Source organism: Typopeltis vanoorti, chromosome 21 (genome assembly GCF_054136105.1).
Source record: "Typopeltis vanoorti isolate ZY-2024b chromosome 21, IOZ_Tvanoo_1.0, whole genome shotgun sequence".
Classification (NCBI taxonomy): domain Eukaryota; kingdom Metazoa; phylum Arthropoda; class Arachnida; order Uropygi; family Thelyphonidae; genus Typopeltis; species Typopeltis vanoorti.
The window spans coordinates 91,653,442-91,666,106 of record NC_143569.1 but is presented as its reverse complement, the minus strand read 5'-3'; the positions used below and the strand labels follow the sequence as shown (position 1 = coordinate 91,666,106).

At 35.1% G+C, this 12,665-nt stretch overlaps 1 protein-coding gene across 6 annotated transcripts in view; it reads right to left on the bottom strand.

Annotated features, from left to right (window-relative positions):
• The window catches only part of LOC150095108 (MAP/microtubule affinity-regulating kinase 3-like), a 360,635-nt gene that overhangs the window by 315,739 nt on the left and 32,231 nt on the right, over positions 1-12,665 (bottom strand). The window lies entirely within an intron of this gene.

The following is a 12,665-nucleotide window of genomic DNA, read 5'->3' as shown; positions in this document are numbered from 1 at the left end:
TTGAAAAAATACATATATATATTTTTTTTTATCAGTCTCATATGGAAGTAGCAGCATTTTTTTTTAACTCTGGGAAACTGGTTTTCATCACAAAATACAGGCAAACTTCCAGAAGAATACATGAACTGATAGCCATAATACATTATGCAGATAGGATTAGAGCATTTATCAACATTCAAAGAAAATTAATTAACATGCAAAGACAAAATGAGATAATAAAGTTCTCACAATAGATCATTCAAAACAAAGTCAGTGGGGGGGGGGGGGGGGAGATGCATACATTTTTGTTTTGTCGAAAGCGAGTTTTGTCACTGTGTTCTTTAGAAAGAAAAAATTTTGGATTTTCTCCTAGCATCCTATTAATTTTGGTAACCATTTAATTATAATTAAAAAATAAAATTATCTATTCATTATAGCCAAAACTTATGTTTTTGGTGAAGACATTTCACCAGATATTTCAAATAGAAATCAACAGTAGAGAAAATTCACAGCAATAGCTGATATTGCACTGTTTAACTTTAAAATAGTAGGGTGATTTATGCAGAACATTAAATGATAAGCACTCAAAATTATTGAAGTTTTATATCACAATTTTTTCAAAATGTCAATTATTACAATAGTTTGATTTCTAACACTGAGCTTCATGTTGGAAGTTTTTTCCCACTTGGTTAGACTATAAATTATCTATTTAGTTTAATCCTTTATCCAAGTGTAAGCAAACAAAGTTTGCACCTGAAGTATCTTCAGGACTGGGGCAACTGTGGTAAAGGTGGTATAAGTTCTCATCACTTGCATTATGGGAGATACTCAGGCAAGTGATGAGAACTTTACCACCTTTACCACGAGTTGCCCCAGTCCTGAAGATACTTCAGGCACAAACTTTGTTTGCTTACACTTGGATAAAGAATTAAACTAAATAGATAACTAAGCTTCATGTGGCTCCTAAAATTGTAAATCTATATAACAAAAGCTAAACTAGTGGAAATGGAGAATCCAAGTGTAACCAATTCCTTAAAGGTAAAGGATCAGATAATTTATAAATTAATATTTAATTTTTTTTGAAAAAGAATATTGATGATAAACCATACTTGTATATTCTTGAAAGAAAGGATAATCATCAAAATTTTTCTGAGTGGCAAATATAGTTATGTTTGTGTCTCCTTTTTTTTAATTTATTACTGAAGCTTATAATGGGACCATAAAAACAATATGCAACTGACAATAATGAAGAAAATAAAGAACTGAGAATGACAGAAAAAACATGAAAATGGTTAGGAAAGTATAACAAAACATTAAATTCTGAATTGAATATAAAAAGAGATAAAAATAATATAAAAATAACAAGACAAAAAAAGAAAGAAAAAAAAAATATATATATACACATGACAAGTCAGTAGTATGAACGATAGTGTGCTGGGACTAAGAAAAATCAGTCATCAGATTACAGAAGGATGGGAAACTAGTTATGTGGGAATTTATTTTTTCAACAATACATATATATATATATATATTTTTTATCACTATTCTTTTCAAAAGAAATGTTTGGGAGAGCACCTACTTGACAGCTCTCTGTCTCAACCCTCAGTCCACCAAATACAACGAACTGCAACTACCATCATCATCTACACCAATGCTATCTACCACCCCCCACATCACCATCACTAGTATTTTCACAATCACAAACATCCATGCCTACAACAAGATCTGAACCCAAAGCCTTTGGCTGGAGAGCAGATACACTAACCACTCGGCCAACCAGGCTAGCAGAATATCGGCCTGGTTGAAAAGAATTCCAATCAAGCCAATTGTACAGAATGCCATTTATTATTTCCAAGTGCATGCTTAAAAACCTAACATTCCACATAAATCTATTCTGCTCACACAGGCAGCATCACCTGTATTTTGTAACTATTATCATTAATACCAGACCTCTATGGAATCTAAAAACTCATCGCAGGAGACAAATACACTGTTACATACACAAAACCCATCAAACTGTGCTTTAAACTCATTCAGTGTATAAGCATTCACCATAATGTCAAGCAAAGCATTCCACTGACCAACCACTCTCAATGCAAAGAACCTACTCCTTATGCTTTGCTCACATCATCCTTATACAACTTGCAAGAATGTCCCCTTGTTCTATCCCCTTCCCACATTAAACAAAAAAATTTCTTCCACATTAACCTGGTAACAACCTTTATCAGCTTAAATCTCTCAATCATATCCCTTCTCTCTTCCTCCTATTTACACAATTTTGCAAACTGCATTCTCTCAGTCTGTCCTCATATCCCACATTCCAAACACAATTTACTGCCTTAGTCTCCTCTGGATCCTTTCCAACATATCCTCATCACTGTGAAAACCAGGGGACCAAATCTGTGCACAATAATCCATACAAGGCCTTATACAATGGAACCAGAACCTCTTTATTTCTACAAGCAGAAGTCCTCCACATCATTGCCATAATATGATGTGATGTCATCACAAGTTCTGCAATTAGACCTCTGAATTTCAGATCCTTGTCCACCATTGCTCAAGGTCTCCTATGTCATCCTCCAAAATTTCCCTGCCAAGTGTATACTTTGCATTCCATTGTTGTCTACCAAATTTCACAACCTTACATTTTGCAACACTGAACTGGCAGTTTGATACTGTTGTCCACTCAATCTCAAGTCCTCCTATAAGGCCACAAACATCTGCTTGACTCCTCATCACTCTCTCCCCAGTTTTGCATCATCTACAGTTGTACATGACCAGTTAAAGATATCCTAATATCATTAATATGCAGATTAAATAACAATGCCAAATGTAAAATTAAACAAAATGAAATTACTTGTTTGGCAGTTGAAAAGTTATTGCATTATTGATTAATAGTTTTCTGGCACATTCATAACTTAAGTTTTATGTAGATTAATTCTATAAATACAGTAATGAAATAATAATAATATTCATATGGGATTTCTCCCATCCCTTTGAGGGGGGGGGGGCCTCCTGATTAAGGATTGAGCATATATGTTTTTTATGACTATAAATCCGTGTGTGTGTGTTCACGGGACTGGTATGCCAGTTCTCAAGTTTTTTCATCCCGGAAACTCGGGGGTGAAAAAACCAGAGTTTCCGGGTGGAAAAATTCTCTACCTTCGTATGAGACTGGTTAATAGTCAAAAGAGACCAGATAAAGGTTTCTCACATCATATGTGGGAATCAAACCCAAGTTTTTTTTTAACAAAGGGCTTTGTCTATACAGACTGAGCTATGGGGGCTCTAGTAATGGAATAAAAGAACAGAACAAGCTCAGCTTTTCAAATAACTCAATTCTGTTCTGAACTGCATGAAATAAATCGTAGAATAGAAAAAGGTCATCACTAGCTTGATAACTATAAATTCATGGACCAAGATTATTTAACAAATCTTACTATCTGAAAAGTTATACTGAAGGAAAAATTGCATTTTTGATGCTCATCAGACTTCTGTTAGTGTTAAATGGAAAGAAATTTTCCATTTGCTGCAGTAGGAAGTTTTGTCTTTAGTTAATTTATTATGGAGTAAGAAGAAAAATCGACTGCATAGTAACATCAATGATAATTATAAAAACTTATTTCAAAGGAATGAAGTGCATCATTTTGGCAAGTCTGTGTATAAATAAAAAACAATAATAAAATATTGGGGGGAAAAAATACATTTTTTTGAAAAGTGCATAAGAGACAAGAAAATGCCAGCCAAATTGGCTACTAGAGCAAAATTCCAAGAAATAAACCGCTAGAACATCAAATGAGAAGAGCAAGTAAGTTTTGAGGTAATTGTTATATACTTTTACTGGAAATTTCATTTCGTTATTAATAGAAAAATAATTTTTTTATTGTTTTAAAAAAGAAGCCTTATAAATTCAAGATGCTATACAAGCTCGTCTAAGCAGACTTTTACAAACATCCATGCCCACCTTGGGATTTGAACACACAACCTGTTAGTTGGAGAGCAGTAAATAGTAAATATAAAAAAACCTTTTTTATTTACTATTTACCAATTTAACTATTAATTACTCAGTGTTAATTAGCTGCAAGAAACACATTACATTAAAATATCCCAATGAAAAGGGTACCTTTTTAAATACTATAAATTGATTGTCCATATTTTTGCACAAGTTTTGTTCCAATTTGAATTAATAATTTTTATAGTCAAAATAATAGCTATATGAACAACAGATTATGTCTTTTTTTTAATAATTATATGCACCCTACTTTAAAAGCTCTTCTTAGATAATTTCATGACTAAATTTTTATAACTGGAAATTGTTAAAAATTAGGAATTTTAATTGTAGAAAAAGATGGAGAAGCAAGTGAAATTCTTTGACAAACAAAATTTCATACATTATCTAATTGCGAAATGTTTTTTTTAAAAAAACCCATCTGAAAATGATATAGATTATGAGAATTTGTATGGACTTGCAAAAAAACACTTGGAAATTTTTAATACAGTTTATCAGATCCAACATAAATTAAAGATGCCACGAAATTATATTTTTGGTTTAATCCTTTATCCAAGTGTAAGCAAACAAACTTTGTGCATATAGTAACTTCACGACTGAGTAATTCATATATAGAGGCTAATGACTTCACATCACTTGCCTTAGTATCCCATAATGCAAAGCACACATCCTTACAGACATGTATAACGTTATGCATTATGGGAAGGGTCACTACCCAGACCGGTTTTGACCTTTATTGAGGTCTCATCAGTGGGAACCAGACCCAGAAGTGATATCAAGGTAGAAGTAATGCAGAAGTCATATTTTCCATATACAAGTAGCCAAAAGGTATCACATCTTATTACTAAAATACTTTAAATTGGAGATAGATGTTGAAAGTTTTTCCACTTGGTTATACTATAAATTAAAGATGCCAAGAAATTATATTCTTTGTTTAATCCTTTATCCAAGTGTAAGCAAACAAAAGTTTGCTTACACTGATTACTTCATGAGCAAACAAAAGTTTGCTCATGAAGTAATCATGACTGGGCCACTCGTATATACAGACTAATGACTTCACATCACTTGTCTTAGCTTCCCATGATGCAAAGCAGCTATGCATTATGGGAAGGCATTAAGGATATGTGCTTTGCATCATGGGATACTAAGGCAAGTGATGTTGATGTCTTTAGTCTCTATATACAAGTGGTCCAATTGTGATTACTTCACGTGCAAACTTTGTTTGCTTACACTTGGATAAAGGATTAAACCAAGAATATAATTTCTTGGCAGCTTTAATTTATAGCATAACCAAGTGGAAAAACTGTTAACAGATCCAACATATTTGGATTGCCATTTGTTGGATTACAGAAAAGGCAACTAAAGCTGATCATCAGCATAATAAGCTTGCTAACTGCATTCTTCAAACATAGAGCAGAAACCAAATTTTCAGGAATTTCAAAAAATCACGTTCGCATTATGTGCAATCAGCTAATTTACCTTCAACTGGAAAGCCCTTATAAGAGATTCCTCATATAAATGTTAATGAAATCTAGTCTTTTTAGCAAGATGCAAATATTGCAAACCTATAACAATGAGATCACTTCTCTGAGAAGATCTCAGAGACTTACTCTTCCTCCCTACGTCACAGTACTGTGCAAAATTTTTTCTATTTTGGAATGAAGACTTTTGTTCCCCATGTATCCAAACCATTTTCCAGAAAGTGTCTCAATGCAGTTCAAAATAACATAATTGGCTTGAGACAAAAACTTCAGCTTCATTCAAAGCCCACAACAAGTTCAAGACACTCATTACTAAAGCTGAGTCAGACTTTGAAAAAAAAGAGTCAAATGTATAAAACTTGTGTCATGCATAAATCATACAAAAACAAATGGGTACAATTTCTGTCCATCTGTGTTTTCACCGCCATCTCTTTCCTAAAGAAAAAGCTGCCATTCTCCCATGCAATGCTAGACTGCATGGCTCATAGATCCTCCAAAAGAAAGGCATCCAAAGAATCTTGAACCTGGAGATACCAAAAATGGCTTCTAACCCTGATAGTATTCCAATTGTACTCAAGAGGAGATGTGCTCCAGACTCAGTTGATGCAAACAACAATAATAATAATAATAATAATATGTGCCGACCATTAAACTATCAAACCCAGTGGTCTCCTCTCTGTGCTATCTGTGTATATGTAATGGAGAAGGTTATCAACAATCAGCACATGGAGAATTGTTTACTAATTAGCAACAGTCAATATGGTGTCTGCCAATCAAGATTCACAGCATATTTCCTTGCATACATCACCTATTACATGGAAAGATTAACAGAAATCCATGCTGCTTCACTCAACATTTCCAAAGCAATTGATAGGGTCTGGTATTGAGTACTTCTCAGCAAATTGCCATTTTATGGTCTGCCATCTAATATCTAATAATTTGATCACTAGTTTTCTCTAAGGCTGAGGATTTTGTGTTTTCTTTGGATTTTCCTACTAATGCAGGTGGTCCTCAGCATACTCATTTCATCACATACATATATCACCAACCCTCTCCATTCCTCTCTACGTATACGAACTTGAAGTTCTCAAACAAATCCTAACTAAACAAACTACAAGATTGGCACAATCAACATAAGAAGCATCAATGGAAAGGAAATGGAACTAGTAGACGAATTGGATGATAAGTACTGGATTGACGTGGTAGGCATTTCCGGGGGGGGGGGGGGGACAGATTAAACTTTTCTAAGCAACAAATACAAGATGTTATATTCAGGCAATAATAATAATAAGGGAAAAGGAGTAGCTATAGTACAGTATTCAACACTAAATATGAAAAAATTTGATTCTCGAATGGCAGGCAATATCAAGTAGCATGATGTGAGCAAATATCAGGATAGGGAAGTGGACTTATTTCAATAATGAAATCCCATGAATTGGCACAATTAAAAAAAATATAAAAACAGAGGTAAACTGAGGTAAAAAATGTTTATTAATAATACAGAATAACAGCACAGCAATAACAGACAATTCTTAAAAAAAAAACGTCCAAGTAGCTAATGTAAACAGTAGAGTAGGAATTGATTACCAGACACAAAAATGTCTGGAAAATTTGGAAAAAGAGCAAAGCTAACAATAATGGGAAGTACCTTCTGGATTACTATTCAGGACATGGACTAGTTATTACAAATACCATGTTCCAACATAAAAATGTGCACAAATTCACATGGAGAGAAGATGCAAGAATTAAGGTCTCATTGACTAGGTTACTGTTGACAGCCATGTTTTCCCACTGGTTGAAGATAAGAGTGTATACAGAGGATTTGAAATAATCGCCATTTAGTGCCAAAGCAGGTTAAAATTGTCTTTCCTACACACCTGTAGAAAAGACAGGTGTGTAGGAAAGATAAAACAAATCAAATTTGAACAGTTTTCAGAGGTTAACTATAAACTCAAATACATAAACATTATTCACAAAAAAATGAAAGTTTTTAAATAAGAACCACACCCTAAAGAAAACATTCATTGATTCATCCAGACACATACAGTGAGGTTCATTGCAAGTATATAAAAACTAGATCTCCATAGTACTCAGGAGGTTAAAGGAAGCAAGGGAAAGAAGAAAGCTTATTGAAAGTTCCTGGCAAGTCAAGCCAGCCAGCTTGAGCTCCGAGAAAACATACAGAAAAATGTAAGAAAGTGAAGTACTGTGTAAAACGAGCTAAACAGATGTCACATGAAGAAGATTTTGGTATGAACATAGAAAATAAATATCAGGAAGGTGGTAAAATATTCTGGAGGCTGTTGAAAAAAGCTCAGAAATGGAGGAAAGAATACTATATATCAAAAATAATGATTAAAAATAAGGTGACATGAAAACTGAAGAAAGGTATTCCAAATGTCTGGAGAGTGATTACTTGGAAAGATTACTAAATGAAACAAGCAGTGATAGCACGATGGCAGTAAACACTCAACAGAAATACAATCAAGAATACACATCAATAATAACTGAGTTAGAAAAAACTATCCAAAGCCTGAAATGTTGAAAAAGCAGTTGGGACAGATAATGCTCAAAAATTATCAAATATGGAAGTATAAAAGTTTTACAGTGACTATGCTGAATAATTCAGGACTGGTCAGAGTAATGAATTCCAGATGATTGGAATATTAAAAGGAAAATAAAACTGATGTGAGAATTAGAGGAATTTCTCTACTGAGTGTACCTGGTTAGGAACACTCAGTAGAGAAATATTATTATGTGACACCTCCAAGGCGTCCAAAGACTCATCGAGGGAGGGCACCTACAACTCTGTCTCCACCACTCAATCCACTCCATCAGTCCAGACCAATACCATCTACTGCCTGCAACCACCACCACCACTTTTAATATGATTAAAAGTTTGTGATTATCTGTATTTTTACAGATAATCACAAACATCCATGCCCACGGCAGGATTTGAACCTGCAACCTTTTGGCTGGAGAGCAGATACACTAACCACTCAGCAAACCAGGCCAGCATATACTTCAGAAAAAGTAATGAAAAATTGTGGAAGGGAAGCTTGGAGAAGAACAAACTGGATTCAAGCCAAACAGACTGTTAGGATTAAATTTTCACTTTAAGAGACAAAGGTGAGAAATCATGGGAATATAACGAGGATCTGTATTTAAGTTTTGTAGATCTGGAAAGCCATATGACAAGGTACCAAGAGAAAAGTTGTTCAAAACACTACAGTTATATGGTGTAAATTGGACATTATATAGGACAATATGAGCTGAGTCAGCAGTTAGTGAAGGAAGTACAGGAAGATGGTTTATGTTAAAGAGGTGTGAGGTAAGGGTGCACATTATCTCCAAGTGGCATTAAAATTGATATCAAACTTGATATTCATCTCAGCTGTTTACTTTATGCAATGCTATAATCCCAAATAAATCCAGTAGAAGTCTGCAGGATTCCCTGACTAAACTGCTATAGTAAATTGAGCATGAAAATCAGCAATAAAAAGACAATGAAAACATCAACTGCATCCTGAATGGAGAACCTACAGAATACGTAAAACATTTCAGTTTTTTAGGCATTAGATATGGAAATAGACAACAGACTTAGAAAAGTCTGGTATGGCAGGAAGTCAACTGAATAAATTCATATGAAATAAGAGAGAAATTAGCCAAAACACTCTAGCCAAACTAGCAGTATACAAGACAGTGTTCAAACCAGTTTTAAGTTAATATGAATGCGAGGAGTAGGGTTAGAAATAAAGTGCTTGATTAAAGATTAGATTATTTGAGCCACAGATGTGAGAGTTCTCAAAAAGATTAGAGGAAGTGAACAGATAGCATCAATGACATATTAAAAATGAGGATATTAGGAAAGAACTTGTTAGCATTCAGGAATGTGTTAGCAGAGCTAATTTCAGGTGTGGTGTGATCACTTAAACAGAACGAGAGAAGAAAGGTTAGCTTTTTTTTTTTTTTTTTTTTTTTACCAGAATGGCAGGAAAAAGACCCAGAAGAAGACCAAAGTCTAGGTAGATTGATACAGCAAGATGCATCTTAGAAGACAGAAAATATTACATCTGATGATATTGGAGTCTTGACAGATAACAGATTAATTTAGAGGAAACACTGCAGATTCCTATCTGTTGATAGGAAGTAAGTAATGATCTAACTTTTTCCTGTGGTACTATCGTAATATCCTGTACACTCCCTAAGAATATATATCAGGAATTTGATGATGCTGAAATGCTTGAACATAAGGACTGAGAGATCTATAACCACTGACCCCCCCCCAATACTATTCTTCAATAACAACCTAGTCATTTCAATGCTTCCAAAACAATGTTTTCTTTTCTTTTTTTTTTCCCCAGAAAAACAATCCTCATTCTTCTCCCATTACCTTTGGTAATGCTCAGCAGTCAAGACCAGAACTCTTCTCAAGCGCTCTACTAGCCACTCCTGGCACTTCACTTCTATAGCAATCCTCAGCTTCCAAAAAAAAAGTTAGGATCTTTGTTCACCCAAGATAATACTTTATTTGTCTAGTTAATTCTGAACTCCCAAATCTGTCAAACCTTCAAATACTACTCTCACATTTTGTGTGGTAGACCAAAAATACCTATAAAAATTCTTCATACTATCCAGAGGAGGGCAGTTTGACTGACAAACCCTCTCCCCAACTCGCTCTTTCCAGCCACTGTCTGACAGATGGTCTGTTGCCATATTACATCTTTCAGACAGATATTTCCCTCTTCAAAAAGAATATCAACAAATTACATTTCTCTTGATCCCTGCCCACAGACACATTGATTTGCTACAGACTGCATTTTCTTGTGTGTGTGTGTGTGTGTGTGTGGAAGCAATATTTAAAAAAGAGAAAGAAATCTGCAGTGTTTCTTGAACAGCTGGAATTCATAATCCTTTGGTTAAGTACTACTAGCGCAACCTTGGGACGGTGCACGTCCCCCCCCCCAAGTTTGATTCTTGTAAAAAGAAGAGAATAAGAAAATCTTTAGATACACTTTTTTTTCAACTGAAAGAAAAGTCAGCCAATTTCATATGGAGGGGCTCCCCTCCCCTAGAAACCATGCTTTTTGATCCTGCATACAGCCAAATTTACCAGAAAACACACACAATCGACAAACAAAAAAATACTACTGATGAGCATTATGTGGTATTATATATAGACACTGAGTTGTATGCAACAGATTATCCTCTAGCAAGGAGAATAAAAAATAATCAAAGAAATTGTGTTAAATGATTGGCAATTCTAATTTATTGCATAGAAAAATAATTATTACCAAATATAAATTAGCATCATCTAAATCTACATACTTTATAGATTATATAACCATGTAAACACAAAAATGTAGCATAAATTATAAGAAGACTTATTTGAAAACATACATTCACAAAATTAGAATTTTTAACATGGTTCAAAATATTTATTTATTCATGTGGTGTTCCCCCCATTCCTCAACCATCTCTTAGGGCTGGTTGAGCCCCTCATTAGGAGGGGCTCAACCAGTGTATTTTATGACTGTAAATCGTGTGTGTTCACAGGCCGGTTTGTCTGTTCTGAGGGATGAAAACGCCAAGTTTCCAGGTGAAACTCCCCAACCTCCATATGAGACCGGCTAACTCACCTTTAGTCAAAAGAGACCAGATAAAGGTTCCTCATGTCATGGACGGGAATCAAACCCAGGTCTCTCTGACAGGGCTTCGTCTATAATGACTGAGCTACAGAGGCTTATTCAAAATATCAGAATAATGCGAAAATAAATGCACAAAAATTACAGTCAAAAGGAAACAATATGATAATTTGTACTTTGTTGGATTCCCCCTTACCTTTCACGACCATTCGGAACCATTGGGCATATTATTTACTAGCAACTTGCAGCTTTTATCAAAACATGCTCATATGGTCATTTTTGTCTCTTGGGGCAACTTCTTGAAGATGTTTCTTCATAATTCCCCACTAATTCTCAATGGAGTTTAAATCTAGTGAGTTCGCCAGCCAAGGAATTACATTGATTTGCCTTTCCTTGAGCCATCTAGTAGTGGTCTTGGAAGAATGACAAGAAGCTGAATCTTACAAATCTTCCAATGCCAGTAACATAAAGTGCACAAGAATTTCTTAGTACTTGAAAGTTTTTCCACTTGATTATACTATAAATTAAAGATGCCAAGAAATGATATTCCTGGTTTAATCCTTTACCCAAGTGTAAGCAAACAAAGTTTGCACCTGAAGTAACTTCAGGACTGGGCAACTCGTATATAGAAGCTAATGACTTCATATCATTTGTCTTGGTATCCCATAATTCAGGAGTAGAGTCCACAAGACGGCCTGTGACTAGTGGTGTGCCACAAGGATCTGTTCTTGGACCACTGCTGTTTAATTTGTTCATTAATGATATAGGAAAGGATCTCAGAGGTACAGTTAATTTGTTTGCGGATGATGCAAAGCTGGGTAGGGCAATAGTGAATGCAGATGACGTTAAAATTTTGCAAGATGATTTGGATAGATTGGAGGTCTGGGCTAAGGAGAATGGATATCAATTTAATGTGGCAAAATGTAAGGTTATACATTTTGGGGTGAAAAGATTAGCAGCAGTTTACTACATTGGTGGAACTGTACTCCAGGAAATTGATGAGGCACAAGATTTAGGAGTGTTGGTGAATAAGGAGTTGAAGTTTAGGGGGCACATTGCAAAAGTGGCCAAATCAGCTCATCAAATCACTTGGTTGCTGAAGAATACGTTGACAAGCAGGTTATTGTTCTTCTGCATCGAGCATTGATAAGACCTCATCTCGCCTACTGTGCCCAGATTTGGTCACCTAGGTTTCTTCTTGATGGGGAGGAGGTGGAGAGGATACAGAGGTGAGTGACCAAGATGATAGCAGGTCTGTGGAATGAACCTTATGAGAACAGGTTGAGGATTTGTGGGTTGCAAAAATTGGTTGATAGGCGGAGGAGGGGAGATATGATTGAGACATTCAAATTACTGAAGGGTTTCTATAAAATTAATTCAGAAGATATTTTTGAGAACAGGACTGGTTGTGGGAGGACTAAGGGACATCCATGGAAACTGGGCAAAAGTGTGGTTAGTAAAGGTGTTAGAGCTGGGTTCTTTACTTTTAGAGTGGTGAATGAGTGGAATGGGCTGCCAGAGTCTGTGGTGGATGCTGTGACAATGAATGAG